The sequence below is a fragment of the Ceratotherium simum genome, chromosome X (assembly GCF_057802395.1).
Source record: "Ceratotherium simum simum isolate JZ-2026a chromosome X, ASM5780239v1, whole genome shotgun sequence".
NCBI lineage: Eukaryota > Metazoa > Chordata > Mammalia > Perissodactyla > Rhinocerotidae > Ceratotherium > Ceratotherium simum.
The window spans coordinates 29,387,505-29,399,671 of record NC_141940.1 but is presented as its reverse complement, the minus strand read 5'-3'; the positions used below and the strand labels follow the sequence as shown (position 1 = coordinate 29,399,671).

General features: G+C 39.6%; 1 pseudogene; it reads right to left on the bottom strand.

Moving 5' to 3' along the window:
- Nucleotides 1-9,617: 9,617 nt before the first annotated feature.
- LOC101405966 (chloride intracellular channel protein 1 pseudogene) lies at nucleotides 9,618-11,912 on the bottom strand (annotated as a pseudogene).
- Between the last annotated feature and the right edge of the window lie 255 nt (nucleotides 11,913-12,167).

Genomic DNA, 12,167 nt, shown 5'->3' with positions numbered 1-12,167 from the left:
TTCTTCAATCAGGACACAGCCAGATGGACACCCAAGACAGCAGATCATCTTTGACATATGTATAAAACGACATTGTGGGAGCTATTTGATTTTTTAAAGGTAGTCTCTCCTGATGACAACTATTAATTTCCTTTCCCTCCACTTAAAACTAAAACCCATTCTTGCTGCTAGAAGTCTCACTATAGTGTAAACATAGTATCTGATAAAATTCACAATAGCCATGAAGGAGAATTTCTATGATGATTCTAAATTCATGTGTTTTCTAAAACGTTGTTTTACGAGGTGAGATTCTCCCAATCGGGCTGATAACTAACGTTTTTTTTACTTGCCTGGCAAGGTCCTTCCCTGGGAATCACCAATCATATCAACCCAGAATATACCTAGAGCCACCATACCTAGGGAACTCTATATCCAGGGGTGCTTGAGAAACTGGCTGCCTTGCATGGGCAACTAAATACTGATTCAAAGACTAGGTTATCTTCAACAGGGATAGAAAGCAGTGCTGACTGGATATTGTTCTGGGATAGAGATGAAGACCTTCCCCATGATTTTTTTGGGAGGTGGGGCCCAAATTGGAGAGAATGTGGATGTGATTGGTATTTGATTCCTTGCTCTATGGTGCGATCATCCAAAGGCAAACATTCCTGCAAACAGGTTTGTTTCAGCTTTAGGCAGAGGAGAAAACATGGAAGAAGATCTCCATCAGCTAATTCTTCTTGGGCTATTTGTTTGACTATAGTGTGAGACTCTTTGAGACCATCAGGGACGGATGTGTTGACCCATAGCTACAGGTCTGGGGATTGAAATCAGGGTCTCCCAATTAATGCATGGCAAGACAAAAAGCTCCTGCCAGGCCACCCTAAATCCAAGGCCCATTAGTCAGCTGTTCATTTGCTTAAAAAATGATATGAGGCAGATGTTTATCCAGGTTGTGGATCAGCCAGGCTGCTTTGTCTTATCTTTGGCCATGTGATCATTCCACTGCTTCTTAACACCTCCACCGGGCGGCGGGGTGGGGGGGGGGGAGGGCGTGGCGGTGGCTGGGAAAAGGAGAAAAAGCGAGCATCAGAGAATAGCATAATGTCTCAGGGTCCAAAGCAAGCTTAAATGCCATCTAGAAGCATCCAGATTCTGAATCTCTTCTACAATGTTTACGTTCTCCAAAAACAGGGAACTGGCAGTCTGGTAGTGAAGACAAACAAGTGAAAAAGTAACTACGATATACTGTGACAAGAGTTATAAAACTAGTATGTGGAAACGCTATGGGAACATGAGGAAAAGTAACTAACTTGAGCTGAGAAAGTAGCAGAGGAAATTTCACATGCAAAGTCACAATCATGAAAGACCATGGTGTGTTTGGGTAACTGTGAGAAGTTCACGTAACTGGAGTGTAAAGGGCTCAGAGGAACGGCAGGCAGTGGCAGGGGATTGGCTTAAAGAGGTATGCAGGTACCAAAAGAGGACTTTGAGTTTTATCCAGTAGATGAAAAGGAGTCATTAAAGTGTTTTAAGCTGGGAAGCTCTGTGATCATATTTGCATTTTAGAAAGAGCACTTTGGCAGCCACTATGTGAAGGGGGGATTGGAGAGGGGCAAGACTGGGGAATGGGCAATAGGGAGAAGGAGGAGTCAAGATTGACTCTAAGGTTTTGAGCTTGACTAGAACCAGTGGGCTGGTGATATGAATACAAGAAAGAAGCAAGATTGGAGAGGAAGATGTTAAGATCAATTTTGGACATTTTAGGCTTGTGATTTCTATTGGTCAGACATTGATGTGGAGATGTAAACACAGTGGGGTTTGGGAGAAGGAAACCTAAGAACAAAAGCAACATTTGGTTAAGTGAACTCTCTTAAGAAATTCTAAGCTATTTAATCTTGGGGATTTGAGCCAGTTATGTAAACACACCATAACAATCTAGTCTCTCAGTGTTTTTCTCTTAGCTTTGTGGTGGAAAGGACTGCTGCTGCTCTTTCGAATCTCCTTCCTAGACACCCTCCAACTCCTTCCAACTCTATGGACAGGGTAGAGGAGGGCTGACCGCTATTAACAAGTGATAGAAGATATGCGACAGCAGATCTGTGGAAAATACAAAAAACAGTGAAACTGTCTCCTCCCAAACCCTTTCCTTACCAAATTCAATTTTTAAAACTAACCTTTAAAGAGAAATAAACAAAATGCTTGAAGACAACAACTTTAAAGCCATTTCAAAATTACCTCAAATAATCAAACCCCCAAGATTCAGTAGTAAAAGATAATAGAACATTAGATCTGGAAAGGATATTAGAGAGCGTTTAGTGAAAACAACCTGCATTGCATCTGACTCCAGGTCCAGTGCTCTTTCTACTCTGAGCTGCTGCTTACCAGGAAGTACCATCTTTTTAAAAATCAATGAATGATATCCCAAACATTTTGAAACATATGTCAAATCTGAGTTAGAATAGTTAACATTTCACAGGAATTCAACTACTGGTGCTATATTTTATACATAATACATTATCCTGTTAAATATGTTGACTATTAAACAGACAAGGAATTATGAATCTTTTGTCATACAGTATTTCTCATTCAGTGGAATCCATCGTGTCCACAGTTTCAAAGCAGTATTGAATAGTACTAGGATAGTTTGGGTTGTCAGCTGGGGCATGAAAAAATCACTTTATTATACAGAACTGGATATTATAGTATATTCATTAAAATTGGATTCTAGCAGTTCAATAAACTTCTAGTGGATTAATTTAAATTGTCTCCTATCCTGTGCTGTACTAGGATTTGATTTGTATACCATCTGTTGCAATGCACTTGGTTTATTTGATTGTCAATGAGAAATACTACTTCCAAATGCCTTCATGATTTTGTCCATGCTAGACTTAGGATTTTTCACCCCTTGCCCCTCTGAAATCATTATCCTGAAGTAACTTTTCTTAGGCATCTATTTGCTGGGAATCCTCATGTCAAAAACATTAATATTGTTTTGGGGCGTTGTTGACGACAATAAATTGAAATAAAAAAGAAGTGTATGATTTCCTCTTTCTAGACTGTACCGCTGATTTTCCCTCAGGAATATGGGGTAGCCATGTGGGTAGAAAACTTGACAATTTACAGCCTATTAGTTTAAGACTTTTTTTCTTCCCCCTCTTCATTTTTTTTTTTTTTTTGATTCTTGGGGTTTAGCCACAGGAGGATGAAACTAAAAGTTGTTTCATTTCTGAGCTTTTTTCCTTTGCAGTCTCCATGCTCTGGTTTCTCAGAAGACAACTTTGTCAGAGCAAACTTCCTTTTCTCATCAAAGTTGAGTCTTGGTATAAATTGTTCTGTTTGTTAGTGTTGGAGAAGAACACTAAGAGAAACTTTGAGGTGAGGAGAAGGAACCAAAATCCAAAGACAAACTCTGTGATTGCTTAGTGACAGCCTGGCTAAGTGACTTTAGGGCACATCTGGCCACAGACTGTCTCCCAGAGCAAATCTCTAGTGGTAATTGCAATTAAGACAGAAATATTTCCACTCCCTTGTTTGACTCAAAGGCTAGGCTACAGCAGGAATCCCTTCTTTCCTTGGAAGTTGCCCTGGCCTAAGGTCTACTAGGCTGATATGGTTTGATTGGGGAGAGGTCCATGATCCCAATATATTTATCCTCATCTAGGTTCTTCATTAGAGTCATTTTTCTTACTGATTTCCTCTTAAAATATTCAAACATCATAAAGTAATTTAACCAAATCATACAGAAGTATGATTTACACTGTGATTTTATCCAGGCAGTGGTTAGAGGTTTGGTTGTTTGTGTGTGTGTGTTAGGGGTTGGGGGAGATAGGATGGATGGAGGCAAAGGGCAAGGAAAAAGGGGTTGAAAGGCTAAATAGCCCTGCCTACTTCACAAAGTTCTTTAGTTGCAAGCTAGGAGGGAAGAAAAGCTGATAGGAAGATCCAAATGGTTTAAGAAGGACGTGATAGGCTCTCAATCTGGCAGCTTACTCTCCAAGATTTACTTCCTTGCAGGTTCTTGTATGGCCATAGTATCAGTCAGGGTTCCAACAAGAAATAGCTAGCACATTTGACAAAATAGAATAATTGGAAAGGAGGTTTATTTACAAAGATATTACTTATAAAGATGTAGATGTAGGGAACCATAAAGAATAGCACAATATGGGGCCGGCCCCATGGCCTAGTGGTTAAGTTTGGCATGCTCCCCATCGGCGGCCTGGGTTTGGTTCCCAGGCGTGGACCTACACCACTCATTGGCGGTCATACCGTGGCAGTGACCCACATACAAAATAGAGGAAGACTAGCAGAGATGTTAGCTCAGGAAAAATCTTCCTCAAGCAAAAAGAGGATGATTGGAAAAAAAAAAAGTTCTCATCACAAGAAAAAAAAAAAAAAAAAGAATAGCACAATAACCCAGGCTAGTAGAGACTGAACTCTTACTATCCCTAGACCCTAAGGGATAAGAGTAGGAAGTGGTTACCAGAACCCATAAGGACTGAGTTGTGTACAGTTAGCTGCCTTGAGAGGAGTGGTAACCTTTTTGAAGGACTAAGCTAGCCCAAGGTGATCTTGTAGGGAGGGAAACAGGAGAATAAATACCTTGACTTAATTTTCCTCCCTCCCTCTGATCTCCTGCTTGTAATTGCCATTGGCCAAACCCAATCAAAAGCAAGAGGGCAAGGAAGCCAATTGTTGTGATGCATATGGTCAGCCTCCCAAGGAAGAAAGTAGGGTGCAGAACAGTGGAGAGTATATTTGGAGGAGCAAACAGGAGATTCCTAGCACAGCCACCAAGTGGAGGTTCTGTGGGCAGACTCCTTGGAACCTGGTACAGTGCTGGAACCATCTACTGAACCAACTCCAGTGACTGGGGCAATTTTATCTTGATGCACACATACTCTGCTCTGTGGCTATAGGATCACAGACATTAGGCTTTCTCATTATAGAAACTCTTTCTCTATTCTTTAATATTTGTTCCCTTTTCAAATTTCCTCCTTCATACTTTCCAAATCTGGTATCCTTTGGTATATCATTCAGAACTGTTTTGCTTGCAAGTGACAAAACAAACAAATGAATTAAAAAACCTCAAATTCACTTAAGGATAAAAGGTAATTTACTGAATCACATAACTGGAAAGTCTAGATGTACTCTGGCTTCAGGCATAGCCAGGTCCAGGAACTCAAAGATGTCATTAGGAAACAGTCTCTCTCCATCTCTCTATTCTGCTCTCTATCATCTTGGCTTCATTCTCGGGCTCCACAAACCAAGACAAGCAAGATGGCTGCCAGCATTGCCAGGCCGACATCCTTAAAGGCTAATGTCCGCTTGAAAAGATAGCTTCTCTTCCCTGACAGTTCAAATAAAAATTCTGAGTCTTTCATTGGCTTGAATTGGATTCTGTGCCCATCCCTGAACCAATCTCTGTGGCTACGGAGAGAAACCTCTCTAATTGGCCAGGCCTGAGTCACATGCTCATCCCTGGAGCTTGGGGTGATAGCAATACCATTCAATCTTCCTGAATTGAAAGTCAGTAAGAGGTGATCCTCCTGAGGAAAATTGAAGTGATGTTATCAAAGAAGGATGAATGGATGTGAAGTGGAAGATAGAATAGATGTCCACAACATTTTGTCAAAGAGTGTCCTGTCAAATCCTACATCTACTTATGGTTTTATCTGAACTTTTAGAGTAAAATCTTTTTGAAATTTTAACATTAAGATCTCCAAAGAACAGTCGTTTCACCCTACACAAGCATTTTGTTCACACCTTTTACTGGGAAGAAAGGGAGGGTGGAAAGAGAAAGAAAGAAGCTACCTTGATGAATTCTGCTTTGTCTTTACCAAAGAAAATTCTTAAATTCAACTCTGCATTAGAGTTTGTCTGGCTTTCGTAAAACATTTTCTTTCCAGAACAGAATGATACAACCTTCACAAAACAGTTAACTTGAATCAGAAAAGTATTTGACTTCCATCAGGAACAAACATGTTCATAAATGAGAAGCAGGATGAGGATGACATCCTTTCCCTCCTCTCCAATCCTCCAGCTGATGATATTTTGTATATAGAAAATCCCTTACTAAAAGACTATTAGAGCTAATAAATAAGTTCACCAAGGTTGCAAGATAAAAGATCATATACACAAATTAGTTGTCTTTCTATACACCAGCAGTGAACAATTCAACAATGAAATTAACAAAACAATTCCATTTACAATAGCATTAAAAAGAATAAGATACTTAGGAAATGATTAACAAAAGAAATGCAAGACTTGTACACTGAAAACTACATAGTATTGTTGAAATAAATTAAAGAACTAAATAAATGAAAAGACACCTGTGTTCATGGATTAGAGGATTAAAACTGCTAAAATGGCAATACTCCCCAAATTGATCTACAAATTCAATATAATCCTTTCAAAATTCCAGCTTCCTTTTTTCTTCAGAAATTGACAAGCTGATCCTAAAGTTCATTTGGAAATGTAAGGGACCCGGAAAAGTCAAAATAATCTTGAAAAAGAAGAACAAATCTGGAAGACCCATGCATCTCAATTTCAAAACTTACTACAAAGCTAGAGTAATTAAAACTCTAAAATTAAGGCACTCTCATAAGGATAGACCAATAGATCAATGGAATAGAATTGAGAGTCCAGAAGTAAACCTATACATCTATGGCCAATGGATTTTTGAAAACAGTCCTACATCCATCCAATAGTCAAAGAATAGTTTCTTCAACAAATGGTGTTGCGACAATCCACATGCAAAAGAATGAATTTGGACCCCTAACTCACACCATATGCAAAAATTAACCCCAAATGGATCAAAGATCTAAATGTAAGAGCTAAGACTATAAAACTCTTAGAAGAAAACATAGACATAAATCTTTGTGACTTTGGATTAAACAATGGTTTCTTAAATATAACACCAAAAGCACAAGTGACAGAAGAAAAATAGGTAAATTTGACTTCATCAAAATTAAAAACTTTTATGCTTCAAGGGACACTATCAAGAAAGTGAAAATGCAACCCACAGAATGGGGGGAAATATTTGTAAATTATATCTGATGAGGTACTAATATCCAGAATATAGGAAGAACTCTTATGACTCAACAATAAAAAGACAAATAACCCAATTAATAACGTGTAGGGGCCATCCCAGTGGCATAGTGGTTGAGTTTGCGCTCTGCTTTGGAAGCCCAGGGTTTGCAGGTTCGGATCCTCAGCACAGACCTACACACTGCTCACCAAGTCACTCTGTGGTGGCGTCCCACATACAATATAGAGGAAGATTAGCACAGATGTTAGCTCAGCGACAATCTTCCTCAAGCAAAAAGAGGAAGATTGGCAACAAGATTTTAGCTCAGGGCCAATCTTCCTCACCAAAAAAAAAAAATGTGCAAAGAATCTAAATAGACATTTCTCCAAAGGAGATATACAAATGGCTAAAAAGCGTGTAAAAAGATGTTAAACATCATTAGTCATTAGGGAAATGCAAATCAAAACCACAATGAGATAACATTTCACATCCACTACGATGGTTATAATTTTAAAAGAAAAAGAACATTGTGTATATATACCACAGCTTCTTTATCCATTCGTCCCTTGATGGGCACTTAGGTTGCTTCCAAGTCTTGGCTATTGTGAATAACGCTGCAATGAACACAGGGGTGCATGTACCTTTACAAATTGGTGTTTTCAAGTTCTTTGGATAAATACCCAACAGTGGAATAGCTGGATCATATGGTAGTTCTATCCTTGATTTTTTGAGGAATCTCCATACTGTTTTCCATAGTGGCTGCACCAGTTTGCACTCCCACCAGCAGTGTATGCGAGTTCCCTTCTCTCCACATCCTCTCCAACACATGTTGTTTCCTGTCTTGTTAATTATAGCCATTCTGACAGGCGTGAGGTGATATCTCATTGTAGTTTTGATTTGCATTTCCCTGATAGTTAGTGATTTTGAACATCTTTTCATGTGTCTGTTGGCCATCTGTATATCTTCTTTAGAGAAATGTCTGTTCAGGGCTTTTGCCCATTTTTTAATTGGGTTGGTAGTTTTTTTGTCGTTGAGATGCATGAGTTCTTTATATATTTTGGAGATTAAGCCCTTATCAGAAGTATGGTTTCCAAATATCTTCTCCCAATTGTTAGGTTGTCTTTTCGTTTTGTTGATGGTTTCCTTTGCTGTGCAGAAGCTTTTTAGTTTGATGTAGTCCCATTTGTTTATTTTTTCTATTGTTTCTCTTGCCCGGTCAGACGTGGTGTTTGAAAAGATGTTGCTAAGACCGATGTTGAAGAGCGTACTGCCTATGTTTTCTTCTAGAAGTTTCACAGTTTTACAATGTCATAAACCAATGTTACTGCAATAAACAAAACATTAAAAAAATAAAAGAAAAAGAACAATAACAAGTCTTGTTGAGGATGTGGAGAAATTAGAACCCTCATATACTGCTGGAGAGAATGCAAAATGGTGAAGCCACTTTGGAAAAACAGTTTGGCAATTCTTCAAAAAGTTAAACATAGAATTTACCATATGACCCAGCAATTCCACTCCTAGATATACATCAAAGATAACCGAAAACAAATGTCCACTCAAAAACACGTACACGAATGTTCATAGCAGCATTATTCATAATAACCAAAAAATGGAAACAAACCAAATGTCCATCAACTGCTGAGTGGATGAACAAAGTGTGGCATATCCATACAATGGAATATCAATCAGCCATAAAAGGAATGAAATACTGATCCATGCTATAGCATGGATGAACCTCAAAACATTATGCTAAGTGAAAGGAGCCAGGCACAAAAGGCCACATGTGTGATTCCATTTACATGACATGTCCAGAACAGGCAAATCCATAAAGACGCAAAATAGATCAGTGGTTACTAGGGGCTGGAAGGAGGGGGAATAGAGAATGACTGCTAATGGGGATGAGGCTATCTATCTACCTATCCATCTTCTCTATCTGTAGAGAGAGAGAAAAATTTCTGGGTCATATGGCAACTTTATGTTTAACTTTTTGAGGAACTGCAGACTGCTTTCCAAAGCAGCTGCACTATTTTACAGTCCCACCAGCAATGTATTCTGTATTCCAATTTCTCTACATCCTTGTCAACACTTGTTACTGTCCAGTTTTGGAAACCAGAAATGTCTCCAGACATTGCTGAATGTCCTCCAGGGGTCAAAATCACCCCTGATTGAGAACCACTGTTTTAGAGTTTACATCTTTAACATCACAATCTACCTTCATGTTATATTATACCACTTCATGTATTGTATATGAACCTTACATTTCATTTCTCCCCTCTGGGGCTTCATGCTATTGTTATGATACATTTTACTTATACATATGTCATAAGCCCCACAACACATTGTTATCATTTTTATTTAAACCATCAATTATTTCTTTTTTCATTTTGTATTTTATTGCTGAGATACATTATCCTACCCACCCCACCCCACAATAAAAATCTCACATAAATCCTCCATCTTTTCCCTTCATCCCCCCAGCCAGCCCTGCATAGGTGCTCCAGGATTCTCTGCCCACTGACCATTTAGAGTGTGTCCATTGGGTAGCCATGTGGAAACCACCCAGGGCCTTTGTGGAGAAAGTGGAGGGGGGCAAAGGAGCTGCAAGAAGGGCCTATTTTAGGGCCTTGGCCACTTGCTTGTACTTGCGCAAGTATCGATGCACTTCCCCAAACACTTCCAGGATGGAGAATCCCCAGTAATTCTTACATACCACCCATACTATGTGGAGATTTGGCAACAGGTTGTGATCAGCCAGAGTGAGCTCATTGCCATCCAGAAACTTTCTCTGACAGATGCCCTCATCCTCAGCACTGGTCTCATCCACTTCTTCTGGGAGAGGGGATGTCAAGTAATCATCTAAAAGTTTCAGGGCTTTCAGGAACCCCTTCTCCAGATTATCATTGAGTGCTGGGTTTGAATTCTTGATGTAGGGAGAAAATTTGGCAAATATGTCCAGCCCAGCTGTGTTGAATTCAGAGTTCAGAGCTGCTAGGTTGGGGTACCTGGGAAGGCACAGCACTGCCTCCAGAAATTCCTCAATCTTGTTGGTATCTGTGTGCACGTTGGTGCCATACAGCAGGAATGGGAGCTGCCCTCCAGGGCACAGCTTCTGTACTGTCTTGGTCTGCCTCTTTGTGTCAACGGTGGTGATGTTGAAGGTGACTCCCTTGAACCAGAGCGCTATGAACAGTCTCTGGGAGAAGAGGGCAGTTCCCAATCTTGGCCTCATCACTTTCAACCTTCAGGAACAATTTGACCTGTGGTTGTTCTTCAGCTATGGCTGTGACCAACAGTCAATTATTTCTTAAAGAGTTTAAACAATAAGAAAAAACTTCTTATATATTTAATCATGTAGTTACAATTTCCAGGGCTCTTTATTTCTTTGTGTAGATCCAGATTGCCAACTAGTATCATTTTAATTCTGCTTGAAGGATGTCCTTTAACATGTTTTGTAGTGCAGAGCTGCTGGTGATGGTTTCTTTCCATCAGAGGCTGGTGATGGCCTGAAAGTCTTTATTTTGCCTTTGTTTATGAAAAATATTTTGATGAACATACAATTCTTGATTGAAAGTGTTTTCTTTCACTTCTTTAAAGATGTTGCTTGACTGTCTTCTGGCTTGTTCCTTCAAGAAATCTGATGTTGGGGCCGGCCCCATGGCGTAGTGGTTAATTGCATGCGCTCCTCTGCTGGCGTCCCGGGTTTGGATCCCGGGCACTCACCAAGGCACCGCTTGTCAGGCCATGCTGTGGTGGCGTACCATATAAAGTTGAGGAAGATAGGCACAGATGTTAACCCAGGGCCGGTCTTCCTCAGCAAAAAGAGGAGGATTGGCATGGATGTTAGCTCAGGGCTGATCTTCCTCACAAAAGAAAAAAAAAAAAAAAGAAAAGAAATCTGATGTTAATCTTTGTACATAACATACCTTTTTTCCCCTTGCTGTTTGTAAGATTTTCTCTTTATCATTATTTCTAAGCAAACTGATACAATGTGTTTGGTATAGTTTTCATGTTCCTCGTGCTGGGAGTTCATTGATCTTCTTGGATCTGTGGGCTTATAGTTTTTATTAAATTTGAAAATAACTCAGCCATTATATCTTCAAATATTTTTTCAGCTACTACCCCCACCCCATCCTCTCCTTCAGGGACTCCAAATACATATATATATTGGGTCACTTGAAGTTTTCCCACAACTCACTGATATTCTGATCTTTTTTTCATCCTTTTCTATCTGTATTTCATTTTTAGTATTTTCTATCGTTATGTCTTCAAGTTCACTCATCTTTTTCTCTACAATTGGCAATATATCATTAATCCAATACAGTGCTGATTCCATCTCATAAATTGTCATTTTCATTTTTACAAGTTTGATTTGGGTCCTTTTTATATCTTCCATGCCTCTACTTATTATGTTCAATCTCTCCTCTAGTTTATTGAGCATATTCATAAACTCATACATTTATAATGGCTTTTTAAAAAGATTAGATGATATAGAGATTTATGGGAGGTGGTACATGACCTGGCCCACTGGTCAGGGACCTGGAAGGAAAAAGATTGGAAGATTGCAGACAAAAGAGTCTGGGATGTGAAGGAACATGTGGCAATGGTTACATAGTATGTATGAAAATCTTTGTATCACATGTCAGTGCTCACCAGAGAGTGTCTACCATGGAAGAGGAACTAAAAACCCAAATAAACAAAATGATTTGGTCAGTTGACATCAGCCAGACACTTCAACGCTGGCATGTTGAGCACATGAACAAGGTGGCCTTAGGGGCAGAGGTGGAGACTAAATATGAGTCCAAAAGCATAGACTCATACTTACCAAGCCTGATCTAGCTTCTGCCATCTCTGAATCTCCAACCTGCCAGCTCATAAGACCAACATGGAGCATCTGGTATGGCACCATCACTTTAGGTGTCCAACTGACCATTTGGTGACAAGTGGACTACAATGAACCACTTCTATCCTGGACATACCAGCAGTTTGTTTTCACAGCAATGGACACATGTATGGGTTTGCCTTCTTAACCATAGGGTCCCAGTCAACACTGCTATCTGAGATCTTACAGAGTATTTGATCAATTGGCATGTGATACCACGTGACATTGCATTAGACCAGGGGATGCATTTTACAGCAAAGGAGATACAGAAGTGGGCCTATG